The sequence below is a fragment of the Agelaius phoeniceus genome, chromosome 12 (assembly GCF_051311805.1).
Source record: "Agelaius phoeniceus isolate bAgePho1 chromosome 12, bAgePho1.hap1, whole genome shotgun sequence".
In the NCBI taxonomy this organism is placed as follows: domain Eukaryota; kingdom Metazoa; phylum Chordata; class Aves; order Passeriformes; family Icteridae; genus Agelaius; species Agelaius phoeniceus.
The window spans coordinates 3,383,134-3,399,072 of record NC_135276.1 but is presented as its reverse complement, the minus strand read 5'-3'; the positions used below and the strand labels follow the sequence as shown (position 1 = coordinate 3,399,072).

Sequence of the window (15,939 nt, the reverse complement as noted above, 5' to 3'; positions counted from 1 at the left end):
AATTAAATGGAAAAATAACAAAGACTTAGACAAACTTTTAAGAACAAAATTATTTTCAGCAGATAAGGCCATTAATACATCAAATGTGTGCAGGATGCTGCTGCTCATTCAAGGATGGGAACAGGGGAGTGGAATATTGGGGGTCCCCATAGGGATCCCAGTTCTCTCCTCTGGGTCTGCTAAAGAGAAGGGCTCAGTGTGGGGAGATACTCAGCAAACAATCAAAAAAATTAAATGGAAAAATCACAAAGACATTGTGGGGAGATAGCAAACAATCAAAGAATTAAATGGAAAAATCACAAAGTCTTTTAGACATTGTGTGATGATAAACACAATCATTAGTATACTTGTTTCAACAGCTATGTTAAATAATTATATATTTTTAATTGCTTCATTGGTACTGAATTACTGAATACCTCATCCTGGCTTTGCATATAGAGAGAAAAATCTTAAACTGGGCCTGAGAATGCTGTGATCTGAATATTTAGAAAAGGAAAGGACAGAATTACAGCCCCTGCAGTCTCATGGAGTTTAAACTGAAACCTGATGCACACACATGTTCAGATGTTTTTTCATCCATAGGAGTCCATTGTTTTTGTTAATTCCAATTGATTTGCAGCAAAATAAAGTGTTCTAACTTAGAAAAATAGGTTTTAACCTCTGAAAAGATTTAAGCTGTTTTTCAAACCTCTAAGAAATATGGTAAAATTTTCTATACTCTCAATATCCCAAATTTACTTCCTGCTGCTGAAACCTACCTTTCTTTCCCCAGGAAATTCTTATTCTAGGATCATAACCCCAGACATTAAGAATACAGTTAAGGGTAATTTTACTACTGAAAGCTTGTAGGGGAAGCACACATGGTGTGCTGAGAGCAAGGCATGGCTGGCACTGTGTCCCTCTGTCCACCACAGTCAGTCTGTCCTCGCACAACTGCACCATTCATGGTATTTCTGCCATTCCTGCTTCTTCAATTACAGCAGTGGGGCAAATCCTCTTCTGTGACCACAAACACCAAGGGTTTAATGGAGTGCAATAAATGGGGCTCAGCTTGCAGGGAACAGAGGGAGAAACCCACAATCTTTGGGCACATGCAGCATTTGAGCCAAGGGATTCTGCTCTGCAGGGTGGAGCAGTTTTGGTTAATTCATTGATTGAGCTCTGAACCTCACTGCTCACAGGAAATGAGCTGCAAGGGCTGCTCATCCATGCCCAGGCAGACACACACCCAGTGCATAATCCATGCATTCAGCAGTGCTTCACACCTTAACCAAGGTGTGTGTCATGTTCCTAACAGGAACAAAATCATTTCAACTCCTCCTCTTTTCTTCTACAGCCTGGAACCCCCTGGGCTGCCCCTCTCTGCACTCGGACCTTGCACCCACTCTGCCAGGCCTGTGCCCACTGTTTCTAAGTCCTTAAGAAACCACTGTGTGTGTATTTATTTTAAATCAAACTGACTCAAAAAACACTTCCCTTTCTTCTCTTTTCCCCCCATGCTGCATCTCTGCCCTGCCCACAGCACTGATTTCAGATTCATCCTGACCACAGGACCTGTGACAAACACACTTGAAAGGAATGTGGCCACCTTAAACTCATTGTGAACCACATCCATAGCACTCTGGACTAGGAGCATCCCACACATAATTACCAAAAAGAGCAAAGCTGCATAATTTTTTTAAAAAGTGCTCTATATAAAACTATTTCTTTAGTCAGTTGAGTTACATTTACAGCAAGGAACTGCTCTCTATTTGGACAGAGTAGTTGGAATTAAGCTGTGCCAAGTCATATTCATTGCATTTATCACCAGAGATACTGAAGTTCAGCATAGCAAGAGCATCATGTCCTTAACCAGCAGCAGGACATGGCACCAAGCTGTGCACGTTCATAACCACACTCACAAGCCATCAGTTACCTGGTCATGTTCTGGAGTTGTTTTACAAGGTGAAAAATAATCACAAAAATTATTTTAGAAATACAGAAGTTCTGTAAGCTGACAGAACAGTAGTTTATATGTGTCAATACAATCACTAATTTAAATTAAAAGCCAGTTTGTTTGGTACTGCATTGTACTCAAAATTATCCTGCAGATGATATATAAAAAAATAGACTCCTAAATGCCATAATTATTTAATTGCATACATGAATTCAAGTGTAGTTAAAAATAATGACCAAGAATAGTGGAATTGACATAATTCAAAATTTTCTCAAGAAAATTCACATTTTTTATCATCATGACAGATTTTTCATCAACCCAAACAAGCCCCTGTGTTGTCTGTATCCATGGCAACTAATCAGAGTTACACAGATAAAGGCTCTGATAAAAGAATAAAAGGTTGTATATTGTTTACCTCCTTTATTTCCTGGCCTGCCACATGCAAGCTATTCCCAAATCCCACACACTCAAATATACATCAGTGCTAGCTTCTGTATCAGTGAACTTCCAGTTACAATTTCAGGAAAACTTGAGACATTCCAGACCAGAAGAAAACCCAGATGTGGTGGTGTTCACAGAGGCCTGAGGATGAGGGGAGAGACCAGGATCTGACTCCATGTTTCACAAGGCTGATTTATTATTTTATCATATATATTACATTAAACTATACTAGAAGAATAGAGAAAGGATTTCATCAGAAGGCTGGCTAAGAGTAGAAAAGGAATTATAACAAAGGCTTGTGACTGACAGAGACATCCAGACAGCTGGGCTGTGATTGGCCATTGATTAGAAACAACCACATGAGCCAATCCCAGATGCACCTGTTGCATTCCACAGCAGCAGATAACCATTGGTTGCATTTTGTTCCTGAGGCCTCTCAGCTTCTCAGGAGGGAAAATCCTAAGGAAAGGATTTTTCATCAAACATGTCTGTGACACCCATGTAATTTATATATGAACTCTCTGCCTCTTCATTGTGAGTAAGTTTCCAAACATGAGTGACAGTGACTTCCCACCCCCTTCCCTCCCAGCCCCTCCTTTCCCCAGTGCCTCTCTTCCCTCCTGAAGGTTCCTTCAGTCCTTTCCTGGCACTGCACACCCCAGCACAGCACAGAGAGCAAACAGATCTCCTGTGCTCTCCCTGCAGGGCTCCAGGGGCTGCTGAGCACCTGGGGCTCCCCCAGCTCCTGCTCCTGGCCAGGGCTGAAGAGAAAATCATTCATGGAAAATCCCAGGCAGGATGTGTAACCCTGCCATGGTGCTGTGGTTAACCTGTAACCCCAGACTGGGACAGGCACAGCTGCACTGCACTCCTGTCCTATGGGACAGAGCTCACAGCACCAGCACCACTGCTGGGCTGACAGCCTCAACTCGAGTGCTGCAAGCCACCTAGCCTGACATCATGGCTCCAGAAGAACCACAGTAGTTGCTCATTCAGTATGCACACTTTGAAGCAATTCTGAATTTATCTCAGATGTGACAAACGATTTGGGCCAACTTTCTCAGCCTGTTTGCTATTTTCATGATTTTCCTCTATGAAAAAACTTCATGCTGATGACAAGGGAAATACAAACAGCTCAGAATAAAATACTGACCAAAGATTTGGTAGATCAGTAAATATACAAGAGTCTGCCACAGGAATAGACCTGTCTGGTGATAGGGAGACTACAACAAGTGCTTGCACAGAGAGGCCAGCAAAGGCTCATCTGTGTTCCCTGGCAGTACTGAGCACAGCAAAGCAGCTCCTCTGCAGTGGGAGCATCACCTCTGCTGCCCCCAGGAACTGCTGTGCCTTCACCAGCCACACAAGGAGCAGAGTCCCTCTGCTCTCAAACTTCACCCATCTCAAAAATGCACTGCAGCTGCTCCATGGTGGGGACACAGGTGGGTCCCCCTGTGACCCCTGGTGTAGGAGTGTTGGGGGGTAGGATGGTCAGGACAGACGGACACGAGAGATCTCTGGAGCCAGGTCAGGAACTTGGGGTTTATTGCAAAGGGCCTGGGGGCAGGGCCCTGCTGGGAGCTGCCAAACACAGCTCAGAGCAGGCCTGAGAGAAGAGAGGGGGAGAGGGTGAGAGGGGGAGAGAGTAAGGGAGTAAGGGAGTAAAAAAGGTAAGAGTGTAAAAGGGGTAAGAGAGTAAAAGGGTAAGAGAGCGAGGTTTCCCTTGCAATACAATAAATCTTCTTCTGTGTTGAATATTCTGATTCTCACAAACCAATCTAGTACAAGATACAAATCCTACAGCATTTCCATACAGTCTATAAGAATCACTACATTACCACACTGTGTTACATTTTAAACCCTACAAACTCCTCTTTGGGCCCCTTCTGCCAAGCTGGCAGGGTCTGCTCTGACCCTTGGGCCTGCCTGCAAGCAGAGGGTGTTGTTCCATCAAAAGGGGATCACCTTCAGCTGGCCACACCATTGTTTTCAGTTGTTCAGTAACTGAGGGATCTCAAAGCTTGCTTTCATTTCAATCTCATTTATAGTTTCTATATTCTCAAAATCTTTTGCCAGACAATCATATTTATAAAGCTTTCCTGTTCCATCTTCCCCAACACCCTGGGGCTGCAGGAGCTCCTGAGCCCCCAGGGCTGTGTGGCCCCAAGGCAGGCACAGCCAAGCTCAGGGTGCAGCCTGTTCCTCTGCAGAGCCCAGCCAGCCTCTCTCTGCTCTACCCAGGCCAACAGCTCCCACAGAAGCTGTGGGGCTGAAAAGCTCAAGCTCCCTCCTACCTCTGTGCTCCTTCTGCTGGGCTCCCACACCCAATTTGATCCCTAAGGATCCCCCAAAGGTTTAAAGGCTGCTGGGAAAGGGGACTGAAGCAGACAGACACATCTCTTCCAAAATTATCTCATTCCAAAATGGGTAAACTCACCCACTGCTCACAAAGTGTCTTTGTGCATTCAGTTACAATGGTTCCAGCAGCAGGTGGATGGAACTCAAAGTGTGGCAGTGCCAAAAATGTGCTGTTCCCTGCTCGAGATAGAAGTGCTTTCCCAGAAGAAAGCAAATGTAATACAATGTACACTTATTTTTATAACAATTAATTTTTGTTTTCCTTCACAAACCTGCATCCCTTCAACTTTGAATTACAGAACCATGGAAATACAGTACAATATTCCTGTCAGGGAACAGAGAGATAAGGGCAAGGAGAAGATTGCATTTAATATTTTATCCATCCTTCCTTCACCAGAAAACAATTCAGTGCTGACATCTCTGCTTTGAACAGAGTCTTGATCTGCGGCTATTGCTTCTCTGAGAGCCACAGACAAGGCAATAATGATAAAAGATCTGCTGGGTTTCTTCCCAGGCTACATGGCACATCCTTCTGGCAGGCTTCACTTCAAGCCAAAGTCTGAAAGTGGGAATCATAGAGCAGCAATTCAAAGCCAAGCTAGGCAGTAAAATAGACCAGGAATTTGGTCTCTGCAAGCTGCATGCACTGCAGAGCAGAGGGAAGATAAGGGGTCTATTAGTCTGCTCTTACCAATAAGTGGCCTTGAATCACAAGAAACATTCTGGAGATATTCTGCAGCAATTATGTTTTTACTTGCATAAAATGCTATTAGATCTTTGGCTGAGAGGCACATGAAAAACAGGTATAATACTATGTATGATTAGCTGTCCCACATAAATTAGGGTTTAATTTAACACCTACTGAGGCTAATAGTAATGATTTCACTGAAACATCCTAAAATTAAGATGCCTCTAAAGTACAGAAATGTAATAACTGTTCATCAGCACCTCAAAGATTAACAGTACTATATGAAATATAATTATATCTACAAAAATACCGTGCATCTTCATATGTGCAACACGGTGGCTCTGCAAGTGTCTTTAGAAGGATTCATCACCAAAAGCTATCATTTAGGCCTTCAGATGAGCAGCATTTACAGGGAGGATTAGTGCCATACTTTCTTCAGAAGCTGGTTATTTTCATTTGCCAACATTTTTACCCTGTACTATTTTAGTGCAACTGTTCCTCTAGACAGTTTTGGCACCCATTCACTTGCTACACCCTCCTGGATGCAAATGCATCTCCTTTCCCCTGGGCACATAAACACACACCTCACCCTGCAGACAAACATCAGAAAAACTGATTTGCACAAGTACTTACAAGTACTTCAAATACCAACACAATTGCAACATTTCAAAGACAGCATGCAGTAATTTTTAAATTAAGAAATAATAAGGGGAAGGTAAATCAACCTAAGTCATGGATACCGTGAAAATTTTTTTCTTCAGATGTGATCACTTCAGTTTATAATTATCTGAAATTATTTGAACCCAAAGAAATGGGCTGCCATTACAAGCAGAAGATTTTATATGTACCTCCTCCTTGCCTTTATTACATTACACCAAGTCCCATATGCAAGTACTATTATAATAAAAAACCTGCTTGGTAAAGCAACATCAAACCAAAACCTTCCAGTTGAGGGAGTTGGGCATCTGTTCCAATCTCACCACTTATTTCTCCCTCTGAGACAGCATTTCCCCCCAGCTGAAGGGGAGCAGGGGCAAAAAGCAGGTTATAAGGCATTTCAGGGAAACCCTGGGATCAAGGAGTCTGCCCCAATGCCAACAAATAATGAGATGAGGTGGAAGGCAGCTTTGGGCTGTGACATTCCCTTGCTCAAAGAGATGGGTGTTCAGTACCCAGCCCTCAACAGGTCACTCTAGGTAGGACCAGACTGCAACTGATTTTCACCCCTTAATCCACGTATCCATGCAGTGTCTGAATAATGCCTGCATTGATGTCAGGCAGAAAACTCAGGTTTTTGAGATAAACTCTGCATTCTGCAGAGATCTTTGACCTTTCCAAGGTCTTTTGGTACCCCCACTGCCCATTTGGTGTCTGACAAGAACCCAGGGCCTTGTATCCCCCAGCCCCTTGCAGCACCCTCGCTGCTGGCTCTGGCTCTCCTCATTTCCTTTGTTCAGAGCACCCATGGGTCCTGCCAACATCTTCCACAAGCATCTCATACCCAACACAACCCACTGCCTTACTTGGACTTAAAAGCAATGACAATTTTACTTGATTAAGAATTCTGAAGTTTGGGCTGCATTCTTGCTGTGGTAATTATAAGTGGAATATTCTATTTATCCTGTTTCCATCATACACGTATATTTTCATTTTGCTTGGAATGTTTCTTCTCACATACTTTCCAAATGTTTAATCAAGTGCTGCTCTCTTTGAAATACTAATCCTGCCAAAGTTTTTTATTGCTATTTTTCAAGCATTGTGGTGCTTTACCCTTCTCATCTTTCAATACTAACATAGGGTTTTTTTCCTTGTTTTCTGTTGGTTTGTTGAGGTTTTTGTAAGGATTTGCCTGTGTTACTCCAGCCTAATCACTCTGTACATCCCTGCACTCTCTTACAGTGGCAGTCAAGAAACACCAAACCAACTTTGGGAGAAGCCCTGCAGCCCAGCTTGCAGGATTCACATTTTCCTTGAGACACACTGGATTCCCATCTGATTTTTTTCTAATATCCTTGATATTAGTTTGAAACGATCTCAGTTCTACATAGTGGGTGGCCCTTTCCTTTCTAACCTGTATGACTGTGACTTTCATTAAATCAGAAACATAAAATAATTAAAATCTTCTTGACGTTCATCAATCTCTAGACACGTATAACTGTAAAATTAAATTGTTTAAATATTTAATTAAAGGACACACAATTACTATACAGTAAAGGCTGCCTTTTGGCCTGTCTCTGAGCAGAACACTGTAGGGGACCAGGCTGCCTCACAGCAGCTTTTGGTGCATCACAACACCCAGCACACAGGGTCACACAGCTGCTTCATGTCCTGCCAGCCCCCACAGGAGGGAACCAGAAAATACCCAGATCTTAAACACAAAATCACTTTCTCAGCTCTTGAGAGCATGAATTGCCCTCATTCATCTCAGCTGACTTTAAGTTCTTAAGCCTAATTATGATGTATAACACCCAGACTTTATAATAATTGTGTTTCCAGCTGTTGGCCATCCTGCTCACCCCCACAGCTGTGCAAGTGCCAATCAAGGGAACTCATGCACCAGTTGCCAAACAAAGGACACAAACCCCTGCAGATCTACCAGCTCCTGAGGAATTCACTCCTGGGTAAAATCTCTCCCAGCTCCTGAGGAATTCACTCCTGGGTAAAATCTCTCCCAGCTCCTGAGGAATTCATTCCTGGGTAAAATCTCTCCCAGCTCCTGAGGAATTCATTCCTGGGTAAAATCTCTCCCAGCTCCTGAGGAATTCACTCCTGGGTAAAATTTCTACCAGCTCCTGAGGAATTCATTCCTGGGTAAAATCTCTCCCAGCTCCTGAGGAATTCATTCCTGGGTAAAATCTCTCCCAGCTCCTGAGGACTTCATTCCTGGGTAAAATCTCCTCTTGGATTAGTCACTCTCTCTGAACACTGATCTAAACCTTTCCTTGTAATTACCACAGGCTCCTCTGGGGATTGAGGGTAGTGCAGGGCCCTTACCTGTACCCAGCCCATTAAACAAACCAAAATAAAGCAGGCAATGCAGTTAGCTCTGGATTGAGTGGCAATAAAATGAAGCCCTAAATGCTAATGCCTTCAGCTTGCAGGATAAACACATTGCCAGAACACAGCCCAGTGTGCAAGAAAAAAGACATTAACATTTGTAAATAAAAGGTGGAAGACAGCTAACACTCTATTACTGCAAATATCATGGAATATAATTAAGGCTGGTGCATTTCAGACATTAGGACAGACAGCAGGGAGAAGTTACCAGATCATTCAGCCATTCAGTTCTTGATTTCTTCACATTTCTTACAGCTAAGTCTCACTCATGGCTCTTTTTAAGTTAGTGGTTTGCTTGTTTGGAAAACATTTTAAAAACTTAGATTGGCACAAAGAACTCTCAGAAAAAAGGGTCCTAAAAGGAAACAAATTCCTCCAGTCATCAGTAACCTTAAAGGAGCCCCAGTCCCTGCACTGCTTCCCCTTCCCCACTGTGGAGAGTCCCTGCACATCCAGGTCCCCAGTGCTGTTTCCATCATTGCTCCTTCTCATACTGTCCTCTGACCCCTGAATGTCAATCCAGGTTTTTCTTCTCCCTCCATTATTAGACAAAATAAGACAGCCAAGCTTTGAGTAACATGCAGAAAATTTTAATTTATAAACACACTACCGACAATTTCAACTTTGCCCTACACTTTAGAAACCCTGTAATCTCCTCTTACTTCACAATTTCCCAAATCCTTATAATCCTCCAGCTCATTTCACCACAAAACAAGCAACCAATCTTTCGAGGACACTTACATTCAACACAGCCAACAACTAAGAATAAACCTTCCATTTCAAACTGAGCTATTTGAGAAAAACCCAAACATACCTGACTTTTGTAAAAGTAACCCTTTCACACACTCACAATTGTCCCAGACCCACCTCACTGCATAAACAGTAGGATTAAATGCATCACAGAAACTTTCCAGAAGATTCTTTAATAAACTCTATCTTGCTGTAACAAAATTATTTGGCATATCAGTATCTATAAAGAATAAATGTCTGCAGTCTATAGATGATCATGGAGGAGACACAGTGATGCAGAAAACCATTTTTTTCAGACATTAAAGCTCTACTCTTCGTTATCTCTAGCTTTCCATTTTTACTATTCTGATAGGATTGAGCACCACTCAGACTACCTCAAGAAAAGAAGATTTAACAAGTAAATGTCACAACTATCACCACCTTTCCTTTATTAAAATCACCTCCAACATACATAGTTATTAATTATTTAGAATAAATTAAAAACCTGGTAGTCAAAATCAAGTGCTCCACTACAAACAACTCTAATTAAAACTGACCCTAAAATATATTACAGAAATAATTCTAAGCCAGACACAAAATCACCTAATCAACCATCTGATACATACTGAGGAGCTCTTACAGATGGGTCCTGACAGTTGACAGTAATCAATGTATAAACTGACAAGTCTATCAGATCTAATTACTCCCCCCAAAAAATAAACATGAATATTTGTCCTGGTTGATATTATATTTAAAAGAAGGTTGTAACTACAAAAAAAAACCCCTTTACCAAAGTGCTGGCTGAAGCCACAGCTGGTGCTGTGACGTTTGTGAGTGAAACAAAGGCAGAGGAGCTGGCACAGGAGCCATGGCAGAAGGTGAGAATGGAGCAGATGCTGGCAGAGGGCACAGGACACACACTGGGGGATTACTGCAGCAATTCCAGAGCCAGGGAGCACAGCCTGGGATTCCCAGTGCTCCCAGCATGCAGGGGTGCTGCTTTTCCCATTGGCAGAGGCAGGGCAGGCACAGCAGCTCCAGCAGCAGCAGCAGCAGTGCATTATGATACAACACAAGATGAGCATTAGAAAATGCGAGATGAATCTCAAGCCCAGAGGCTCTTTAGCACCACTCCAAATCACAACTCTCTGCCTTCATTTTTCTTCTTTGCTACTATTCCACTTCTTCTCTCAGTACTTCTGACTTTGTTAACCCTTTTTTCTCTTTCTTGTCTTCTACCTTCCTGTTCTCATGGTGTTAGCGTTCACAAACACATAATCACAGAAGTGATTATATGTGGTGCTTTTTATTGAAGAGCTCTGGGAATCGGGGTGATTTCCACCCAAATCTGATTCCAACCATACATTCAAGGTGAATGTGTTTTATACTCTATCGTTATATAACTTTCATGATAATTATCAAACTTATATTGTTCTATTGTATACACAGATTTCAGCTAAACATAGCCCCCTTTAAATTTCCAACATAGTTTCTCACGATTCTTCTTATGGTTATATAATAATTACATTTAACTACTAAACAATCATCATATTTAACAATTATATCATTTATCATACTGCTTACGCAGGTGCAGTGACCTGAGAAAATACAAGGCCTAATATTTTCAAAGACTATTTTTAACATTTTCCAGGGCTCCACTATCAATGGTATCACATCAGATGCCTCAAAAAGCACCTGAGTATTATCAGCAGAGTTACAGATCAGGCAGGTTTTCTGCCATACTCCAACCCAGTGAAGCTCCAGTTGTTTCCAGTGAGAAATTCATCACTTCATTGGCACCTCCATAAGACATCATGCTCTTTTGACAATCTGGCCCCTGAATACAAGTTACAAAAATCACAAATCAAACTGTAACCTGTTTTCAATGGTCTGAATTCAAGTGCTGTGAATTTGGTTTTTAATTTTGACAATCTGGCCCCTGAATAAAAGTTACAAAAATCACAAATCAAACTGTAACCTGTTTTCAATGGTCTGAATTCAAGTGCTGTGAATTTGCTTTTTTTCTTTTGACAATCTGGCCCCTGAATAAAAGTTACAAAAATCATAAATCAAACTGAAACCTGTTTTGAATGGTCTGAATTCAAGTGCTGTGAATTTGGTTTTTTCTTTAAATACTTTCCCCAAAAATTCAAGTCTAACAAGCCCAAAACAGACTTCCTGAAACACAAGCTTCATTTTCATTTTCTGGGAATTAGAAAAGATGCAGTTATGTGTTATGCCTAATTTTTGGTATCCCCTTCTGGAATGGTGAGTTCTGGTGTTTGGTTTAACAAATCACATCTTTCTCATTCACCTGGCCTGAAATGATGAAATCAAATTTTCAAGCTCTTTTTTGGTCTTTCTACAAATCTGTGCTAAGATCCTTGATCTTTCCACACTGTACACAAAATGTGCTACCTGAATGTGTGCAGCAGCAACATATGGTACAGTAGGTTATAACTATTTTACCATCTGTTCTAGCTGAACTCTAACCTCAATAATCCCATATCAGCTTTTCCTGTTAACTGCCACAGCTCTTAGATCTTGGCTTCTACTTGCTCTCTTAAAATTAAATTGCAGCAAAAGGCAGGGCCAGATCACTGACTGCTCTTCAGAAGCCTCCACTGCTCCCCAGGTGACTTCATTTGGTCAGGGTCTTAAACAAATTATGCCTTCAGAGCTACAGGCCTTCTTTTTTTTCAGTGAAAAAGATAAATCAGTAACTGGAACATTCCTCATTCTGAAAAATATTGTTCAAGATGCTGCTGTGTCCTTTACATACTCATTTCCAAAGCACTTTTGTTTCTATTATGCTCTCATTTAGAAAAGGGCAGCCCCTTCAGTGGAACTCCAGGGGATTCCAAACCTTCCAGGAGCAAACTCCAGGGCTGTCTCTGTCCAGCCACCTCCCACTATGGCCCAATTCTGGTTTTGCACAAACAGCACCATCCCTAAAACCCCTCACTGCCTTCATACTCTGTGCACCCATAAAACCCAAACAGTAGCATCACAGTCAACAAAAAATGATCATTTTATTGCAATAAATCTAAGTTCTATCCAAAGTTCAGGAAACTGGACAGATCCTGTAAACTGAGAGACGACATTTGAAACTTTTATTACTATTAGGGTTTGTTGGTTTTGAGTTTTGTTTGGGCTGTAGGGTTTTTGTTTTGTTTTGGTGTCTTATTGTTTTATTTTGTTTTACTTTTAAGACTTGCATCTCATGTCATCAAGCTCTATTTCATACAGATGTTGGAATTTGAAAGTAAGCTCTAATTCCAGCTACAACAGCTCATCTGGTGGACTGCCTTCAAATTTAAAGTCTGCTTCATCTACAAAAAACTTCAAAAATAGCAACGTAGTAATTAAAATCCATAAAAGACTGTGGCTTTGGTATAATTTAAACATACCCATGCAAAACTACTACATACACACAGACATATGGAAAACAAAAATATATTTTTAATATATACTAATCACAGCCACAAGAATATGCCCCTCTATTTTTTACTGTAGTTCTTGACAATACCAGTTCTTATGGATGATGAAATTGAAGATAGAATCAAATGTGATTATCACCAATTACTATTTTACAATATCTGTATTCAACTCAAAACAGTAAATCATAACAGCTCAGTAAACTTCTCTGACTCATTATCAACTGAACCAGACTGTAATGCCTGCACAATGAAAACTACATTTGTAAAGGAATATCTTTGTAAAATTATTCGACTTTTATAATCAGTATAATCAGTATAATGCCTTCTCATTAAAAGTACTCTTCTCCATTTTGAAATACCACATCTTGTGTACATTGCTTCCTTTTGGATTCCTGTTTAGAATCTGAACAAAAGGGGAATTTGATTTTTTGAATGTGTGAAGAAATCAGTTTCGTGAGATATAATTTTGCTTTTTCACACATGAGCAGTTTAAATATGTTATCCAATGTTATCTTGAGGCACAAACATAAGGCATGGAGGTTAGAGAAGTCAAACCTACATACCAGTCTGTTACCTCAAATGTCTTCCTAAACACCCAGCTGAAGAATACCATGGAATCCATGCTTTAAATGAGGAATATTTGGTTTAATTGTAATCTGGGTCCTATTACACAGATGGCATACAGTGCCCATACAAACATAGAGCCCCTAAATATAGAATTCCACACGTGTTTTCCAACCACACCAATGGATCTATATTCTACAGCTCTGCTTGGGGGAAGGGAGTAGCACTCTGGGCCTGGAGTTTATGCTAAAACAGCCTCTTCCTCCATCCCCCCACCATGCAAGGGAAATAAGAGCTGCAATGGTTAACAACTGGACTTCACTTTTCTCCTCCAAATACAGGAGGACATCGGGTCTGCCCTCCCCCACCAATTCTTCTTTGCATTCAAAATATTTCCACCTCTGCATAAAAATGACTTTTTTATTATGCAGTTTCACAGACTTTCCTAGGTGGCACCGCAGGAGCATAATCCTGATTCAGAGAACAAAACCATCTAATTACCCCAGTTGCATAATTCATTGGCCCCTGCACAGGAGCTGCCAGCCCATGATGTTATCTGGGGAGCCCCTGTGGAATCTGTGCCAGGGAGAGGCACGGGCAGGGCCCAGACCTCCTTGGGTGCCCTGGGGTGGCCAAAGAGTCTCGGGGTCTTTCTGGGGTGCTGTGACCCCGAGATTGTTCAAAGTCTCTTTTCCCAGCCCAGTGCTTGAAGAAGCACTCAGGGCTCTTCATTTCTCAGTCTCAAGGTTGTTTATTGTTCCTTATCTATAAAATTCTTTCTCCTGCCCTGCCAGGTCCATCCAGCAGGACAGTTCCAGGCACTCTGCCTGCCCCCAGGGCAGGGTTATGTCTTTATACTAAAAACTACCTGTACAATGGTTACAATTCCTTCCCAATACCCATCACCTGTGTTAGACACTGAGCTTCTACTCTAAACCAATCTGTGAGTGCCACCAGCACAGCAGAAGATGGAGGCCAAGAAGAAGAAGAAGGAGAAAGGCTGCACACACCCAGATTCCTCCATCTTGCCCACCTGAACCCCCATTCTAAAAACCTCAAAATCGACTTTTCCACCCCATGATAACTTCACTATTATTCTACCTAAACTGTTGTGGCTTGCTGATTTTCATCTAAGGTTGGTAATTTGCTCCACGGGTCATAATCAAACCCACAGGTGTTCTGGGCTCTGTGCCAGGGGTCCTGGGTGTCCTGGACAGCCAGAGGGATGTGCTGGGCTCCCACAAAGGGGAAGGAGGACAAAGCAGAGGAGCCCTCCTGGATCCCATCCTTGGGCTCTCCAGGCAGCCAGCCCTGCCTTTGTCTGCCCAGTCTGGCTGCAGGTGAAGCAGGGAAGGAGAGGTTTCCTGCAGCTGTGATCCTCCACAGCCACACTGCAATGAGCCAACACCTCACTCAACTGCAAGGAAAACACTCCAGCTGGAAATACTCAAAGTATGTACTACAGGTTTACTTCAATCTCATTCAGAGGCAAGACTGTAATTTCAAAATCAGACATTGCTCAGATGACAGAAACAAAACACAGTTATGGACTACTCCTTACTTTGCATCTATTTTTTCTATCATGCTGATGAAAAGCTCTCAGTATTCTGGCAAACTTCCCAACAGAAACTTTTTAGACACTGTCTTTAGAGAATTGCAGCAAGTCCTTTTATTATTGCTTGTTTGTTTTAATTTACTAGAGTTGCTCTCAAGTTCCATCTAACCTTTGAAAAACAGCATCCTATTTGTTTTCAGGACCAGGTATTTGCCATTCACTGAATTACAAATGAAGATGAGCCCTGGACCACTCCTGGTGCCAGCTAGCAAAACACCTTCTGGTCTCAGGTGAATTTCAAATGTGAAATATTGATATTTAAAAGAACTGTGAGTTGGGTTCTAGTGTGTAATATTTTACCTTATAATAAAGACTAAGCCAGAAAACATTTCAATCCTCAACAACGTTTTCATCCTGCATTATAACACACATGAGTGGCAGAGAGACTTGTCAGCCCAGTGGTTAAGGCACTATTCATCTTTCATCTCCTGCATCTGGGCTGCAACCACTCAGCAATAGACTCACTTTCTCACTGGAAATGTCATCTCGGAGCTGAGAAACCTTCTTGACAAATATGTTTTTGAAACAGATGTATTTTTGCTAAACATTTTATCTTTGACAAAAATATATTTTGACAGAGGAAGTTCCATAGTATTTTTTTTTTCACCAGCTCTAATAACAACTTAGGCTTCTAGGACCTAGATGGGGAAAGCTGCTCAGACTCTGCCTTGCTGATGGAGGTAAGGCTGGACAATGACCACTGCTGTCACCACCCCCATGGAAATTATCTGTGTCAGTGGAAATTATTATATCCCATGGAAATTATCTATCCTATGGAAATCCATGGGATTCCTATGGGATTATTTAGTGCTCTGCCCCAATTTCCCACAGTTCACCCCCAAACACAGAGCTGCAGACTGTGGCTGTGGCATTCAGAGCAGGGCTAGGACTGGCACACAGCTCATCTCATCCTCCTCATCCTCAGCTGCTCTTCCCAGCTCTGTCTGAGCTACTTCAGGTAGTAATTAACAACATAAATGTTTAGAATAAACAGTAAGGACAGGGCATTTGAAAAAAGAGTTAACAGATGTCCTTAGCTTTGCTGCTGGCCTAATAACGTTTCTGCAGTAATTTATTTGATGTGGAGTTTATTTAGCTGCTGCAAACATGC

The 15,939-nt window shown here is 41.8% G+C and overlaps 1 protein-coding gene across 1 annotated transcript in view; it reads right to left on the bottom strand.

Annotated features, from left to right (window-relative positions):
• LOC129125255 (transcription initiation factor TFIID subunit 4-like) overlaps positions 1–15,939 on the bottom strand; it is a 158,717-nt gene that overhangs the window by 2,401 nt on the left and 140,377 nt on the right. The gene's annotated exons all lie outside the window — the stretch shown is intronic.